At 48.7% G+C, this 17,192-nt stretch overlaps 1 protein-coding gene across 6 annotated transcripts in view; it reads left to right on the top strand.

The window, feature by feature from the left end:
- The window catches only part of LOC135908158 (cholinesterase-like), an 828,064-nt gene that overhangs the window by 539,860 nt on the left and 271,012 nt on the right, over nt 1–17,192 (top strand). For 2 of the 6 annotated variants that reach the window (XR_011511619.1, XR_011511618.1), the window contains one exon: nt 3,704–3,821. The exons of the other annotated variants lie outside the window; for them this stretch is intronic. The gene's annotated coding sequence lies outside the window, so the exon portion shown is untranslated. Of the gene's footprint in view, nt 1–3,703; nt 3,822–17,192 lie in introns of those variants that run through there. 6 annotated transcript variants of the gene reach the window in all.

Raw genomic sequence — 17,192 nt, 5'->3', positions numbered from 1 at the left:
CGTTGGCCTCAATGATCATTCCGAGGATTTTGATCTTGTTTACCTTGGGGATTGCGTTTCCGTCTTGGGTGTACAGGCCGATTTCCTCGTACTCCCGGGGTCCTGTGTAGCTCTTTGGTGGCATGCCTCTGCGCGTGGGCCGGTAAAGGAGTAGTTCGGATTTGCTCGGGGAGCATTTGAGGCCCGTTCCTTGGAGGTACTCTTCCACTTTGTTAATGGCCGTTTATAGTGCGTGTTCAATTTGCCCATCACTGCCGCGGTCTGCCCATATCGTTATATCGTTTGCGTATATAGCGTGGTGGATTCCTTCGATTTCGCGTAGTTTGCTGGGGAGACTCAGCATGACTAAGTTGAAAAGGAGCGGAGATATAACTGAGCCCTGGGGGGTACCTGCACTTCCCTGGGCTCGTTCTTCAGACTCGAGGTCGCCAACCGTGAGGGTGGCTTTGCGATCGTTCAGAAAGTCCCTCACGTAGTTATCGGACCTTTCCCCCAGGTTCAGATTAGACACTTGTTTAAGGATCGACTCGTGAGCGACGTTGTCGAATGCTTTCTCCAGGTCTAGTCCTAGGATGGCTCTGGTGTTTCTTGTCTTGTCGTCAAGGATCTGGTTCTTTAGTTGTAACATGACGTCCTGCGTGGACAGGCGGGATCGGAAGCCTATCATGGTGTGGGGGTAGGCTTCCGTCTCTTCTAGATGGCTGTTGATACGGTTCAGGAAGGCGTGTTCCAAGACCTTACCCACGCACGACGTGAGAGAGATTGGGCGTAGGTTCTCCAAGCTCAACGGCTTTCCGTGCTTGGGTATGAGGATAGCCTTGGACCTCTTCCACTGCTCCGAGATGCGGCCTTCTCTCCAGCACTTGTTCATATAGCCCGTGAGTTTGGTAACAGATATGTCGTCCAGGTTTTTGAGCGTTTTGTTGTTAACCCTGTCCGGTCCTGGGGCTGACTTGCTGTTGAGTCCTTGGAGTGCCGTTCTGATTTCCGCCTCACTGAAGTCTTCATCTAACTTGGGACTAGGACTGCCAGTGTACCGGCCGTGCTCGACCATCGGTCGTTGCGGGAGTTATTTGTCGCAGAGTTTCATGACGATTTGCTTTTCGCTCGCCGCCCCTTTTTCTTTGCGCAGAAGTCTCTGCATGTCGGCTCTTTGCTTGGATTTGCACTGGGTTTCGCCCAGCAGGTGCCTCAGCAGTCGCCACGTATTTCCGTTGTGGAGTTGGCCATCCGCGGCATTGCAGACTTCGTCCCACTGTTGCTTGCTCAAGGTGTTGCAGTGCTCTTCGATTTGTTTGTTTAAGTCGGCTATCTTTTTTCTCAGCTTTCGACTGAACCGTTGGCCTTGCCATCGGGTTTTTATGGATTTCTTGGCTTCCCAGAGGTGGGCGAGGCGACCGTCCATCTTCTCCGTCAGGAAATCGGGAGTGATGGTTTGCGTGGCCTCCCCGACATCCCTGGTCAAGTCTGCGACCCATCTGTCAATGTCACCGATTGGCTCGTCGTCTTGCCTGATATCCCGGTGCTTGCGGAACTTGTCCCAGTCTGTCCATTTGAAGCTTTTGACTGGGAGGGTGGTTCCCGCTCGGGGGATCGTGATCTCGATGATCATGTGGTCGCTACCTTGGTCTTCTAGGGTGTTTCTCCAGGTAGCCCTCTCGATGTTTTTGACCATTGTTAAGTCCGGTGTGGTATCTCTTGCAACCGAATTGCAACCAAAATATTGTTGCGTTCCTAGTTAAAGGACACAGTAGACTTAAAGCACTGCTGTGGAACTGGCGTCCATCTCGTCTACATTTATTTCTCACTTCTCTCTTCTCTTCCTCTGTCCCCCCGGTTCCCGCGCTTCTTCATCTTCTATTCGAAGGCTCATACCGCTTCACCCTTCCAGGTTTCTTTTGCTAACCCCTCCTGGGGTAATACTTGAAAACGTTTCCAATCGAGGCACATTCAACTGAGCCCCGTTTATCAATGTACCACACAGTCTTCAATATTCCTTTCTGAGTGGCTGTCTTTGTCACAGAGTAAGGACCATAAAATTTCGCACTGGACTCTCTTACTCCTTTCCTAACTATGATGAGGTCGGTGACTTGAATGTCTGGGATAGCTGAGCAATGTCTCTTGTCAAAATTTTTGTTCATTCGTTTACGGTACCTCTCCTCCTGTGATTTTCGTTTCCTTTCCTCGACGATCTTGAGATTTTCTAACAGCCCCAGTTCAAGGTCCGCTTGAAGAATAGGGGTCTCTCCTGAAGAAGCGAACTGCGGGCTGCATCCCAAGCCACTGGTGTAGGAGCGATTGTGATGTCTTACAGCTGCTTCTAACGAGCATTTCCATCAACCAGGGAAACTATCGTACATCCTGATCTATTGCTTCACATCTCGTATAGCACGCTCTGCAAGCCCATTCGCCGCGGGATGGTATGGTGCACAGAATTTGATTGATATATTGTGGTCTCGAGCCCATCTTGCTAATTTTTCACTCTTGAACGCTGGTCCGTTGTCACATACGATCTTCCTGGTTGTCCTAAACATATCCCGTTGGAGGAGGGCGATGACACTATTCGCATCTTCTTGTCCTGCCCGTGCCGTGACCATCCTGGTGCACTCAACTATGGCCGGAAGAAAAGCTTGCGTTTTTCGGACTCCTTCTCGTTTCTTATTTAGCTCGGCAAAATCCATGTGTATAACTTCAAAAGACACGTTCGAGTGGCAAGGTATTATCATGGCGTCCGTAGGCTGCTTGTATTTCACTTTGTTGACTTGACAAATGTGGCATGAACGAACGTTTGATTGACGTCTTCTTTCCTGTGAGGCCACGTAAATCTCTTGACTAGGTTGTTGTAGGTGCGCCAAAATCCGTCGTGTCCTCCAGATTCTGGGCTATCGTGGTACAAATAAAGCACCCTGGGAACCAGCGTTGGCAGGACTTGATAGCGACCTGCCACAAAAATTAATTGTTCAGTGCCTTCCCACAATTTTACTTCATTGATTTCTTCCGATTGTTCTTTATTGGCCTGTATCATCAGTCTAGACAATGCATCTGCATCAGTCAAAAGGGGTCCAGGTCTGTGGGAGATGGTGAAATCAAACTGCTGCAAGTAGTTCACCCATCTGGCGATACGTCCCTTAGGTTGGGCCATATTCAAGAGATGAGTGAGTGCCTGGTGATCCGTGAACAAAGTAAACTTCGCACCTTCTAGGTACGTACGGAAGTACTGAATTGCTTTAAGGACAGCAAGAGCTTCCTTTTCAGTAGTGGTGTAGTTGACTTCAGGTGGCTTGAGGGTGTAGCTGTAGTAGCCTACTACATGTCGCTTTTCTCGGCCGGATGCTTCTGGACATTTCTGGTAGACTGCACCTGTTCCATAATGTGAGGCGTCGGTATTCAGTTCAAAGGCAGTCGATGAGCTAAGCCAGTGGACAGTACAAGGGTACTCCCGGAGGACTAGGCCGACTGGAGAAAGAAACTTTTCAGATCTGTGCCTGCAGAATGGCTGCGCACCCAAGGTCACTTACATAATTATATCCTGGAATCCAGAGAGAATGCGAACTACGTCACCTTTTAGCAGTGTTATTGGCTGATCAAGTCGTGTAGAAATGAAACAAGTATTGCAGAGCGCTTAATGACGAGGACAACGCCAGTCTACCACTTAGTCTATCGTGCACTCGGCATTACATACCTCGAATCGCTTCTTGTGCAGATTGAGTTGAAACGGAAGATGCAGGGCGCCCGAGACCTGACAGGACTCCTAATTGAGGAGCTAGCGTCTCTTGCTCTGACTGATTTCGACCAACTGCTCGCCTTGTACAATAATGGCACGGGTTGCAGTGACCTTGGGTGCGCAGCCATTCTGCAGGCAGAGATCTGAAAAGTTTCTTTCTCCAGTCGGCCTAGTCCTCCGGGAGTACCCTTGTACTGTCCACTGGCTTAGCTCATCGACTGCCTATTGGACGACACATCTCTTTAGTCTTGTTGACGTTCCGCGCTTTGCCAGAATAAATGTTGCGATAATTTACCTGATTGCTTGGAGGTGGCACGCGCTCTCATCCGCTCCATTGGCAGTGCTATTCGTGCCAGCACTGCACAGGTGCATTAAGCAGAATCCTGCTTTGGAATTATATTGGCGTAGACATTTATTGTGTTTCATTTATTAGTACGCTCAAAGCCACAAGGCATTACACAATGGCATTGACATTATAAATGGAAGCGCTGAACATACTGTTTACCAAAGGCGTTTACGGGCGCAGTTTGGTCTAGCCAGAGGCGCCGAATAGCCAGCGTCTAGACAGTCGGCAGGAATGACGCTGCAACCAGCTTGACTGATGTAGTAGTCGTTTTGTATCTATTAAACAGTGTTGGCGTCCTGGGACCAAAAAGAAACATGTTTGAACTGCTTGATAAAGTACACACTGTGCATTCCTTATGTAAGGCTATTAGTACACATTGCAAAAATTTTGAAATTTCTCTATGCAATGATACACTGGCGAAAGGAATAACAAAAGGAATATTTTAGTCATTTTGCTCTACGATGCGCCTTTGATTTTCTCATTGAAGCTGCATTAACACTGAGGGTATTTGCTTTCGTTTAGAGCACCCTTGCTTACATAATTATATCCTGGAATCCAGAGAGAATGAGAACTACGTCACATTTTAGCAGTGTTATTGGCTGATCAAGTCGTGTAGCAATGAAACAAGTGTTGCAGAGCGCTTAATGACGAGGACAACGCCAGTCTACCATTTAGTGTATCGTGCACTCGGCATTACATACCTCGAATCGCTTCTTGTGCAGATTGAGTTGAAACGGAAGATGCAGGGCGCCCGAGACCTGACAGGACTCCTAATTGAGGAGCTAGCATCTCTTGGTCTGACTGATTTCGACCAACTGCTCGCCTTGTACATTAATGGCACGGGTTGCAGTGACCTTGGGTGCGCAGCCATACTTAAGGTAGGTGCGCGCATGAGTGATTAAGCTTAATCTACGCCATCGCTCCGGGTTGGAGTGACGTGTAAACGAAGTGTACTGGTGATTCAGCGCCATCAGCTAGAATGTTTCGCCTGCGCATTGACTTCCCCATATGGTAGCGTTGGTTACGTTATCATGCCTGACACCATTAGGCTCAGCAAGAGTGAATTTGCATGCGTGTCTTTTACCTCTGACGTGCCGATCACAATTCACTCAACGAATACTCGCGATAGCTTCTTGCTCCCTACAATGACAGCAACAAGTTGATGGTAAAAGCAGCCGTCGCTTACTTTTATTTCACGTTGACTACAAACTTTTAGCGATGCCATTTAATTACTACTGAGATTAGCTATCTGTTGGCATGGTGCTATAGGCCTGGAGAGAGGGCACAGAGCCGAGAAAGTGTTTTGATTTCCACCAAGCAAATGACACCACATCGTTAGCATTCTCGGTACGTCGTCGATGCGGAACACTGTAAACACCTGGTTTTTTACTACGAGAAGAAAGGGGGTTAACCGAGGGGCCCGATTTTTATTAGTCATATCATAAGCCAACAAACACCGACACCAAGGACAACATAGGGGAAATTACTTGTGCCTAATAAATGAAACAACGAAACGATAAATTAATGGAAATAAAAGTGGATGAAAAACAACTTGCCGCCGGTGGGAACCGAATCCACAACCTTCGCATTTCGCCTGCGATGCTCTACCAATTGAGCTACCGCGGCGCCATTTTCCCATCCACTTTCTTGGGTATTTATGTGTCGTAGTAGAATCCTGGGAGTGTTAGCCAGCGCCACCACTCACAGACCTTGGCGGCGGACGTGGAACGTCTCTTTTGCCGCAGGCGTCACGCGAACGTGATCATTTAGGGTGAAGGCAAGTGGTCAATAAACCCACATATGCTACCTGAAGGCATCAATGTTGCCGGATTCGAGACCCTCGTTATGTAATGAACGAGAAGAATGGGGGTTAACTGAGGGGCCTGATATTTATTAGTCATATCACGAGAAGCCAACAAACACTGACACCAAGGACAACATAGGGGAAATTACTTGTGCCTAATAAATGAAATAAAGAAACGATAAATTAATGGAAATTAAAGTGGATGAAAAAACAACTTGCCGCTGGTGGGAACCGAACCCACAATGCGAACGTCCGTCGCCAAGGTCTGTGAGTGGTGGTGCTGGCTAACACTCCAAGGGTTCTACTAGGATACATAAATACACAAGAAAGTGCATGGGAAAATGGCGCCGCGGTAGCTGAATTGGTAGAACATCGTATGCGAAATGCGAAGGTTGTGGGTTCAGTTCCCACCTGCTGCAAGTTGTTTTTTCATCCACTTTTATTTCCATTTTTTATCGTTTCTTTTTTCATTTATTAAGCACAAGTAATTTCTCCTATATTGTCCTTGGTGTCAGTGTTTGTTGGCTTCTTATGATAGTTTTTTACTACATCATATAAATGACTCTGCGGCTCCTTAGAAATTTGGCAAGAAAATGCTTTCTATCTGCAGACAAGGTTGGCAGGAACATATGCGGCATATATTGTTCCGGGTCGTGCAGCAGGTAGCAAACAATCTCGCATAGAAGATTACTGACTGTCCCCCCACACATTCAAGGCCTCCCCTATTTTGTGCCACCTGCCGTGGTGGCGCAGTAGCTTTGGTGTCTTCCTACCGAACCTGAGGTCGTGCAATAACATCCTAACCATGCTATGGTGGCTGCATTGTTGTGGAATTAGAGGTGGATAACATTTAACATATGGAATAATGACAGACGCCCGCTCGCTTCGAGCGCATTAAGAAGACTCATTTATTTTTGTCTAGAAGGTACAGGAAAGGGGAGAGAGTAGAGAGAAAGGGAATGTCACAATACACTGTTCCAAACAGTCTTTCTTGCAGCCCACGCGTGCAAGCAACCAGATCCAAGCCTGAAAGGCGCCACCGCACTACCCGTCGCTGTCCGTAGAACGCGCCCGCCAGTGATTTTCACGCAGTTTGAGGGGTGTCAAGTGTCCAGCGCTTCTGCCACAGAGACCTCAGCAGTACCGTTTTACGTGGGGGAGTCCTCCTCGCCACATTGTCGGCGGCCCCCAGCGCGGGGGTCCTTTAGCTCCAGAATGGAGGATATGCAATAACCTCCCCCGGATGAGCGAACTATTATTCAGCTCATTGCTCCACAATCTCTAAGGGATACAGCAGCTGCATCGCTCTCTTCACCTCTTTTCTCCCACCTAATACCAATTTTTAGGGCTGCACCCTGCCCTCTCTACCCATAATTTTTTCCTTAATTCTGGCGGTCTCCCCCATGTGGCGTTTCAAGTGGTTTTCCCTGAGAAGCACCAAGGCATCTTTCTTCAGATCACTCGATGTCGTTGGTCGGCACATATGTGCCGATCGGAACTCCAATAAGTACTCTTTCCGCCACCATCTGAAACCATCGGCCATGGCAGTCCAGTACTTCCAGCGTCATGACAGATGCATGCCATAGCCAGGAATTTCATCCGGCAGCAGGTGTGGAGGAAAGGTCATCAACTTTCTTCCGACTAAGAAGTGCGCCGGTGACAGTAGTCGTGGCTCTTGAGCATCATCCTAGTGTTACGTTCGTCCGGCGGGTACTGGCGATCTTCGGGGAAGCGACCGACGGAAAGACGCCACCATGTCTGCTGCGACGACTCGCATTGAAAGGACGGCAATATGTCAGTACCCAGTCAATCGGCGCCACCATGGTTGCAGCGGTGACTCGTTTTATAAGGAGGACAATGCGGTGCGTCCCCAACGGAAGGGCGCCGAGATGGCTTGACGCAGTCGGCGGAGCAAGTATTGTTAGTGTCTACGATGTCACCGTCAAGGTCTGTTTGGAGCAGGGGAGCTCCTGGAAGATATTTTATTGGTGCCATCTCAGGCAGCTTAGAAGTCGTCAGTCAATGGCCAGACGCGAAGGCCATCTGCGGGGTCGACTCTGGGATAAAGAGGCGCCTGCTCGGGGCAGCACCAGGTCTACGAGAACTCACTCATCTCGGCGTGGTCAGTGCAACCTGCACGGAAGTGAGGGCGTCAAAACTCCCCTTCAACGGCGGGTCGGCTCGATGCCTTTAGGCGCTCCAAATCGGTCGGTGGTGAACTGCAGTTTTCCCTCACCTTGGGATCTAGGGAGGACAGAATGTATTTAAGGAGCCGTTGGCGGCTCCTCAGTGTGCATTCCTCTTTCAGTCATGTTAGACTGATGAACGGTGACGTTCTCAAGTAGATACTATAAATCAATCCCATATTCCTCGTTGTCGATGAGAACAAGTCTCTCCCTTCAACAACGTCCTCGGCGTGGACAAGTTCGACTATGCCATGGGCCAGCTACCATATATTTCATGCCCTACCCCAATCCTTACAACTGGCTGACAGTGGTGAGATGGACTTTGCGACGTGGGGCTGTATCTGCGGTGAGTGCTTGATTCTTGCTCCGACTTTCTGGGCTTCATTTTGTGGTTGCTCTGTTTAGAACACTAGAGAAGCTAGATTGCCGATTGTTAGCTAGGTTGCGTTTTCCTAGCGTATCCAGCTTTTCTGGACACAAGGGGTTTAGTTCGCGTTAGTGCCACCACGTGGCGTACTGGCCTTAAACTTTTCAAACTTCCCGCGATGACGCGTGATGACGTCAACAAAAAAATAAAAGCTATCCCTGCGCATTGAACTTCGCCGCAATGCTTGTCCCACCGGCGTTATCAGTGTTCTTGATAAAGCGTTTCGCTCGTCGGCTGGAAATTACTCGTCATCCTAAGAGCGTTTAGTCGCGACGAGCGATGGTTGATTCTGGGCTTTCGATGCAGTTCGTACTTTTTCTTTTCTTTTCTTTGTCTTTTTTTTTCATTATATGGAGTAAAGAAGCTAGCCTAACCGTCAGAAGCACTTCGGGGCAGCCTTTCTTCAGTCGGCACACATTGTTAACGTCCGAACATCGCACAGCGTCTACTAGAGACGCTGTCGTGGACGGATTTTGATGTTCCCCTATCGAATTCGTTAAGGTGCACACAATTATTTCACTAGCGACTTTGCAATGCGCACTCGTGGGCTACCGCCGCAGCTGCTAATCTAGATGTGCTTAAGTATTAAGACATATACATGTATAGGTTTGTTTTTCACCGTGACACAAAAGTCACGACACAAGAGTTGAGCAAACTGTCCCTATGTCGTCGCAAGGTGTGAGACCGGGTTGGTTGGTATTCCATGCTAAAGTGACAACGCAAGAGCGAACACGGGACACTAAAGAGGCGACAACGATAAGCGCAAACTTCCAAGTGGGCGCTTGTCCTTGTAGCGTCTTTAGCGTCCCCTGTCTACTCTTGCGCTAGTCACCTCAGTCTGTGTCGTCGTCCGTTAGCATGCTATAGCCGAAGCTGCTCGCAATATTACACCACCATTTACTGGCCACCAGGCCAGGTACACCCTTGGGTATGACATATACAGTACTTGCAGGTTGTTTCCAAAGTAGTCTCCTATGGCGGTTATCCACGTGCGTGAAGCAAGAACGCTATTTAAAATTATTGTGCAGTAATATATGCGGGATTTGTATGTGCTCCTTATTCTCTACCATGTTGCCGTTCCACCTTTATTATATAGCCACAATGTAGACTAGCAGCTATCGAACGCCATAAAGGCTATATCCACATACTCAAAGACCTCGCGCACAACTCCTGACACTTAGTTGCATTCAAGAGTTGTGCGACTGCCCAGGACATCCTTAACGAATGTTCCATAACACATTATATATGAGGTTTTACTTCCCAAAACCATGATTTCATTATGAGGCAAACCATAGTGGAGGATTCGGGAATAATTTAGACCACTTGAAATTTCTTAACGTGCGCCTAACCCTTAGTACGCGGGTTTTAGCATTTCACACCCATTGAAACACGGCTGCCGTGGTTGGGATTCGATCCCGAGACCTCGTGATTAGCAGCCGAGCCCAATAAAAGCTAAGCAACGATGGAGGGAAAGGAATGTTCTCACTAGGAGGAAGGTGACAGCCGGCACGTGAGGCAATTTGTTCCCATCCTCATTGCGCGAGAATTGGTACCATCTATCGAAAAATGACACCATAAAATGCACTGTATTCAATGTGATGCAGTCCGCGTCCAATATTTCAGACCCAAATCATACCGTAACTACTGACGACCAGGCATCTCGCTAATACGTGCAGTCGCTTGACAGCTGCCGAGCGCTGGCATCGGCCACAGGAGCTACTTGACCTTTGTTCAACACTTGCCGACATTCTCGCCTTTTTTCGCGCCATTGCGTTTCACCTGAACTGCTTCAACAGCCAATTTATTTGGTCACCCTGTCAACGTTATGGTTGCTTATTTTTAAGTAATCTTTTATATTTAGGCTAATGCTGTCCTGAAATTTCCAGCGGTTTCAACCTTCCCAAAATTCCCGCATTTTTGTCGGCCTCTGTTCATATTTTAGAGGATTTTAATAGACGGGGAAACCATTATGTGGCCCCCTGACCAAGCCGCTCAAAAAGTCATTTTATATCCCTGAGGTCTTGTGCAAGCTTCTGCCTTCTTGCCGTTCATCAACCTCCTGATTTCCCTGCCAACTGTATGCCATTTTGACGACTCCAATCCCACGGAAGTTGGCAACGATATATGTCCATGGGATAAAAGCCATTTAAATCAAGTCTACTGTAGATATTACAGCCACTTTTTCTCGCTGTGAAATGGAAATATTCCGTTAATGAGTGTCATTCTTAAGCATTTATATTGACCGTAAAAAAATTATGCGGATCCCATGTATGTGCGAATCGATGTAAGCAATGCTTTCTGTGTTTGTTGTCATTGTCATACGTAATCTCCACAGAGTAGACAGGCACTCTCTAATGAAATGCTGTCAATGTTTGCCTGATTACGCCTGGCATTGTGATGCAAATAAACGGAACTTCATCTCATTTTCTCAGAAATAAACACTGAATGAAATGCTGACGTAATCCTAAACAAGATCAACAAGCGCCGTAGTGCTCGATCTTATGATGTCCCTATTCGTAAGCTTATATTCGTGATTTATTTATTTATTGTTTTTTTTTCTGGGGGGGGGGGGGAGCGCGATGTGCTCTTGTACCCTAGAAATGTCCGTCGGACGTCTCTGATGTGCTCGTCTTTATTCTCAAGTACCCAACCAAAACTCTCATCGCTGCAACTTCATGCTGTCCGGGTGGCAGGTCACCATGGCGAGTCGCGCTAGTATGACCACGCTGATTCATTAGGGCTTACATATACAATTTTTTGCGTCACACTTTGCCACATTCATTTTTCAAACTATGCCAAAGCTCGAAAAGGGCGGCCAACTCACTACTTCCCTTTCCTCTGTTTACTTCCGCAAAGTGTGTGTTTATCGCTGTGGTTACCAAATACGCCCTGCGGTATGCTACCACTCAAGCCTTTTTGGCGCCTGAGCAACTGAAGTCGCAGGCTTTATTCAACATGGCGTCGACGTTCAATATGGCTATCCTCAATTACTTTTCGTGGACTTCGCTCACCGCGTTCTCTCCAGTGTCATCTCTTACACTACACGCTCCTGCTAGACATAACACAAACAGGCAACGACCTTATTGAAGTATCAATTACACGCTAGTTGACACGCTGTCGATGGATATTTCCACTGAGCACCGGGATTGGAGCGTAGTCTTGTCTATGGTGGCATTATCAGTCTACAGTCTCACTCAACAACACCGCTCGTTACTCATCACGTTTTTTTTTTTTGTCGACAAGAGCATAGTGTATTTCCTCTGAATGTGCTTTCGGCTTTAGGTCTGACCTTGCACGCCCGCTTATTCTGTTACGTTGACGGCGACTGTTGTCATCAGGCTGCCGCCTCATTCTGAGCTTCGCAGTCACCAGAGAGCACAGAAAGCTGTCTTCGCAAATAAACCACCGGGATTCAAGCCCATCTCCCAAATGCACCCTCTTGCATTTGGGAGATGGGCATGCTAACCATTACGCTACCACCTGCCTCCACCAATATCTGTTTATCGGCCTTCCCACTTCACGTTTTTGCCGCAGACGCAGGCAGAACGGATGCAGAAACGAAAAAAAACTAAAGATTGCTTGAGCCGCCAGCTGACACATGACCCTAACTTTGGCAGGTTATTCTCATTGGAGCGCATGTAGGCTTGCGGCTGCGTGCAGATTGTGGGTCGTCTTAGCTTTATTGTAAATTTGCTTTCACCGACTCTCTCTAGCTATAACTGGAATGCCGGAGAAAAGTGAGAGCTACCGTTGAATATTTTTTCTTGTTTTCTAGGATTAAACCAAAAACGTTCATTTACACAAATAGTGATTTTTTAAAGAAATGGCATAAGGATACTATATTTCGAGTTCAAGTCGTTGTGCCAATACAGGCCGGCAACACGTATCGACGAAAGGGCATCACAGTGCCGATGCACGCGGCAAGTTACTGAATGAAGAAAACAGAAAACGACTGTTTTTCAGTCCTCGCACCATATTGTACACAGAACACAAGGCACCCACCACCATGACATTTTATTTTTGACAACAGCGACACACAGTGGCGGACTGATATACTTGCTAAAGGGGTTTCATTTTATTTTTTCATCACAGAACCGCAAGCACAGATTGCTTCGCGCGTATACCGCAGCCACGCGTACTGTGGCCGCGCTCCTTTTCCTCTAACAATGTGGCCTCCGGCGGCTTCACGCGCTCCAGTAGGTGGCGGATTGGACTGTCACTCCAGAAGTTAAAACACATAACCTCTTTGCATAGAAACGATGGCATCATTGTTAACATATTGTTGGCTTGGATATGTTTCGCACGAGGCCCAAGACCCTGTCTTCTAACTCGTTCTTATGTTTACGTTCGCGTCTCTGCCTTGAAGGGACGCGCACAGTAACATGCTGCAATGGTGCTTGCGTTGAGCGTATGTAAGACAAAAAACGCGGTTCTAAAATGTCTGCATGTTCACTAACTTTTGCAGTAACCCATGTTTATAGAATTCGCAAAGCATAGTAGTAGTATAGTAAGAGTCACGAGTATGGCATCCGTAACCGCAAGCTTCACGTTATGGTCATAACTTGTCCGGACAGCGTAGTTGTAATCCAGAGATCCTGCCACTAAGGAATACGTGGTTAGGCATGGCTGATGAATAAGTAATTGCGAAGATTGGTTTTCAGTAAAAGTTTGTTACCAAGAACGGCGGGAGCTTATACTGCCGCAAAGGACGGATGCTGGGCGGCGACTCCAATCATTTACTCGGCACATCACACATCTACACTGGAATTCAACTGGTTTCGCCAAGTCTTCCTTATTTTCTCTCGCCCCTAGCTGCGAGTTCGCCTGTCACCCGGGCCCCAGCTTTTCCTCTTTGTCCCCCGCTTCTTTTCCAATCTGCTGAGACGTGCTTCCACGGATTCTTGTGTCACGGATCTCCTCCGGGGAACACTCTGGCCGAAAGAATGGACTAGGTGACAGGTGTACCCACACAGATGCACATTTAATACAACCCACGCGACACGAACATCAGCACACAAATTTCACAAAACTAAGACACAAGATACAAAAACTATCAGTACACACGAACTGGCAACACTGCCACTAGCGTTCTATTCAGAGTGGTTGGCGTTCGTGGTCACGTCTGGTTTGGTGCGAGCGTGGCGTGGTGTGGGTCCCGTAGCCGGCGTCGGAGTGGCGTTCGACGTTCTAGGGCTGGCGTCGCTGGAGGCGTCGTTGGTTGCGTCGTACACGCTCCCGGTCCAAGCGCCCGTGGAGGTGTGGCCGATGACGTTGGCGTTGGGGCACCACCCGAAAGGGTGGCAACAGCGGTAGAGACACCCCTGGCCGTAGCAGGTGGTAGCGTCCTCCGTGGACTTCCCGGAACGGGCTCAGGAACAGCAGGAAGTCTGCGGTGCAAAGCCGTAGAACACGAGCACACCGGAGCTGTAGCCGGCATCGCTCTCTTCCAGTCGAGTCTCCGGTCGAGTTCTCCCCCCGTGACCCGCCGAGTCTCCGCTGCTTTCTTCTCCCCCCGTGACTCGCCCTTCCTCGCCCTTTTATAGCCTTCTTGTTAGTCCACGTAATCCTTCTCTTCGTCTTCTTTTCTTCTCCAGCAATCATCTCTTGTCACCTCACTGAGAACTTCATTATCTTCATTCGTCTTCGGTTAATCCACGTCATTCTTAACGCCATCCTCGTCGTCGTCTTGAAACCTTCCTTCGTCTACCATGTTATTTTATCTTCCCTCTTATATGTGACAAGGGCCCCCTCTCTCAAGAGTTTTTCCCTGACAAACTGCTCAAGTCGTCCTTCTCTTCAAGCCGTCCAGCCAGCCGACTATCTTCTGTGGCGATTCTGGCCCCAGCACACCAAACAGCACAATGCAGATGACCAGCACACACCAAAGGCACACCACTAACACATCACTGCCGTTGTCCATACGGTGTTCTAAACATGTTAATGTCCACACCTAAACTGCGTTTTCAGAGCAATGCAATTGTCCACACGGTGTCCTTAAGAAACATGTTAATGTCCAAAACACACTCCTTTGTATAATCACATAACAATCACAACAACACCAACAACACGATACATCCCTCAAATACATACATAGCAGCAACAACAAAATACCGCCCAGAGATAGCTAGAGCTGTTCAGTTGGCTCTACTCATGAAGTCCGCTCCAACGTTATCCTTGCCTTTAATATATTCCCCCTGAAATGAGTATTCTTGTAAGGCCCAACTGGACTGGACTTACTGGACTCCTTACTCCGCTTGTCCTTGCTACGCTTTTCTTTGCTTCCACGCTTATCCTTGTTGTGTTTCTCCATGCTTTGTTGCTTTACTTTACTTCTCCTTGCTGTGTTTCTTCTTGTTGCTCCTTTTTTTTGCGGTGCTTCTCCTTGGAGGTCCGCTCCTTGCTTGAGTTCTCCTTATTGACTTTGTCAGTCTTCCCCTTGCTGGACTTCGCCTTGCCAGCCTTCTTGCTTCTGGATCTCGAGCTGCCTTCCTTAGAGGAGCCTTTCTTGGCCTTCTTGGACTTGCGCTTGACTCCCCCTTTCTCTTTGATGCTCTTGCCGCTCTTGCTGCTTTTGCTGCTTAGCCAGGGACAGAAACCCCTCTTTTTCTTCTTCTCTCCACTATCCTTGCATTTGTTTATCTTGTCTTTGCTCTTGCTCTTCTTGTCTTGGGACTTGTCTTTGCTCGCGCGCTTCTTGTCTTTGGACTTCTTCTCCTTACCCTCTTTCCTTCTTTCCAAACGTTGCGCTGCTCTCCCTGTCACTTGAGCTCTTGTCTCCACTGCCGAGGAGACACTAACTGCCCCATCCCCACCACTCGCCTGAGCTGTCATGGGCCTTTCCTCCTTTGGGTGTTCTTCAAAGTCGAGCATCCTCCACTCGGGATCGGGGTCATCGATACTTCTTTCACCCGTAATGTTTCCTACGATGAGGTCGTAGATGGGTTGCTCTACGCATTTTGCCACTTCCTGTCGAGCATAATATGGTGTGGACACTAGAATTATGGCTTCAGGAAGGTACGCTACTGCGCTATCTGCGTGAGTGAGAGTCGACGTTTCCCCTATAAGCTCCTCGTCCTTTACCAGGCTTCTCCTAACGAAAACTGTGTTGGCTCCACTGTCTCTAAGCTCCAATACAGGACGGTCCCCTATTTGCCCAACCACCAACGGCATTGCTTCTTTTGACTCGAGTGCTCCACTCACCACATCATTTATTAGCGGGGTTTGCTCTCCTTTCCGCGGTGGAACTTCTGATGGGGTGACAAGTTCTGCCCGACAGTGGACAACGCATGCAGCTTGGTCTTGCCCCAGAGCTATCCGCTCCAATCGTGGCGGATACGCGTCCAAATCATCTCTTTTGTCATCAAAAGGAGCCCTTGAGTTTCTTCGACAAACCCTGGCCGGTCTAGGAGATTCGGCACCCACTAATGAACGCTGATCATCGTCCATGATCCCCTAATATCCTCCTGCAATATGCGCCTGTTTCCACAAAAGGAACTGCTTCTCACGTTCTATCCTTCTTTTCTCCTGCTCTTCTGCCTCGCGAGCTCTTGTAGCCTCTCGCTCATCTGCCTCGCGAGCACTTCTAGCCTCTCGCTCTTCTGCCTCACGAGCTCTTCTAGCCTCTAGCTTCTCTGCCTCGCTAGCGTCTGCGCGTGCTTGCGCCCTTTCCTCTCTCTGCCTCTTTGCTTCTTCTTTCCTCTCGTCCCAGAGACGCATCGCCTCTTCCTTGCTTAGCCCTAGCTTGAGCGCAAGTTCTAGCGTTTTCTCCAAATCCATACTTTCTGCCGTCGAGAGATCGGAAAGATCTGAGACAAAGCAAAAAGAAACAAGGAAATGAATCCTGGCAGGATCGCCACTTGTCTTTGTCACGGATCTCCTCCGGGGAACACTCTGGCTGAAAGAATGAACTAGGCGACAGGCGTACCCACACAGATGCACATTTAATACAACCCACGCGACATGAACAGCAGCACACAAACTTAACAAAACTAACACACAATATACAAAAACTATCAGTACACACGAACTGGCAACACTGCCACTAGCGTTCTATTCAGAGTGGTTGGCGTTCGTGGTCACGTCTGGTTTGGTGCGAGCGTGGCGTGGTGTGGGTCCCGTAGCCGGCGTCGGAGTGGCGTTCGACGTTCTAGGGCTGGCGTCGCTGGAGGCGTCGTTGGTTGCGTCGTACACGCTCCCGGTCCAAGCGCCCGTGGTGGTGTGGCCGATGACGTTGGCGTTGGGGCACCACCCGGAAGGGTGGCAACAGCGGTAGAGACACCCCTGTCCGTAGCAGGTGGTGGCATCCTCCGTGGACTTCCCGGAACGCGCTCAGGAACGGCAGGAAGTCTGCGGTGCAAAGCCGTAGAACACTAGCACGCCGGAGCAGTAGCTGGCATCGCTCTCTTCCGGTCGAACCGTCCCTCACCCGCCGAGTCTCCGCTGCTTTCTTCTCCCCCCCCGTGACTCGCCCTTCCTCGCCCTTTTATAGCCGTCTTGTTAGTCCACGTAATCCTTCTCTTCGTCTTCTTCTCTTCTCCACCAATCATCTCTTCTCACCTCACTGAGAACTTCTCCTTTATCTTCTTTCGTCTTCGGTTAATCCACGTCATTCTCAACGCCATCCTCGTCGTCTTCTTGAAACCTTTCTTCGTCTACCATGTTATTTTATCTTCCCTCTTATATGTGACATCTTGCTCCTCCTTTTT

The sequence above is a fragment of the Dermacentor albipictus genome, chromosome 1 (assembly GCF_038994185.2).
Source record: "Dermacentor albipictus isolate Rhodes 1998 colony chromosome 1, USDA_Dalb.pri_finalv2, whole genome shotgun sequence".
Classification (NCBI taxonomy): domain Eukaryota; kingdom Metazoa; phylum Arthropoda; class Arachnida; order Ixodida; family Ixodidae; genus Dermacentor; species Dermacentor albipictus.
Note: the sequence above shows the minus strand (reverse complement) of the source record. Positions and strands in the feature narration are given on the sequence as shown.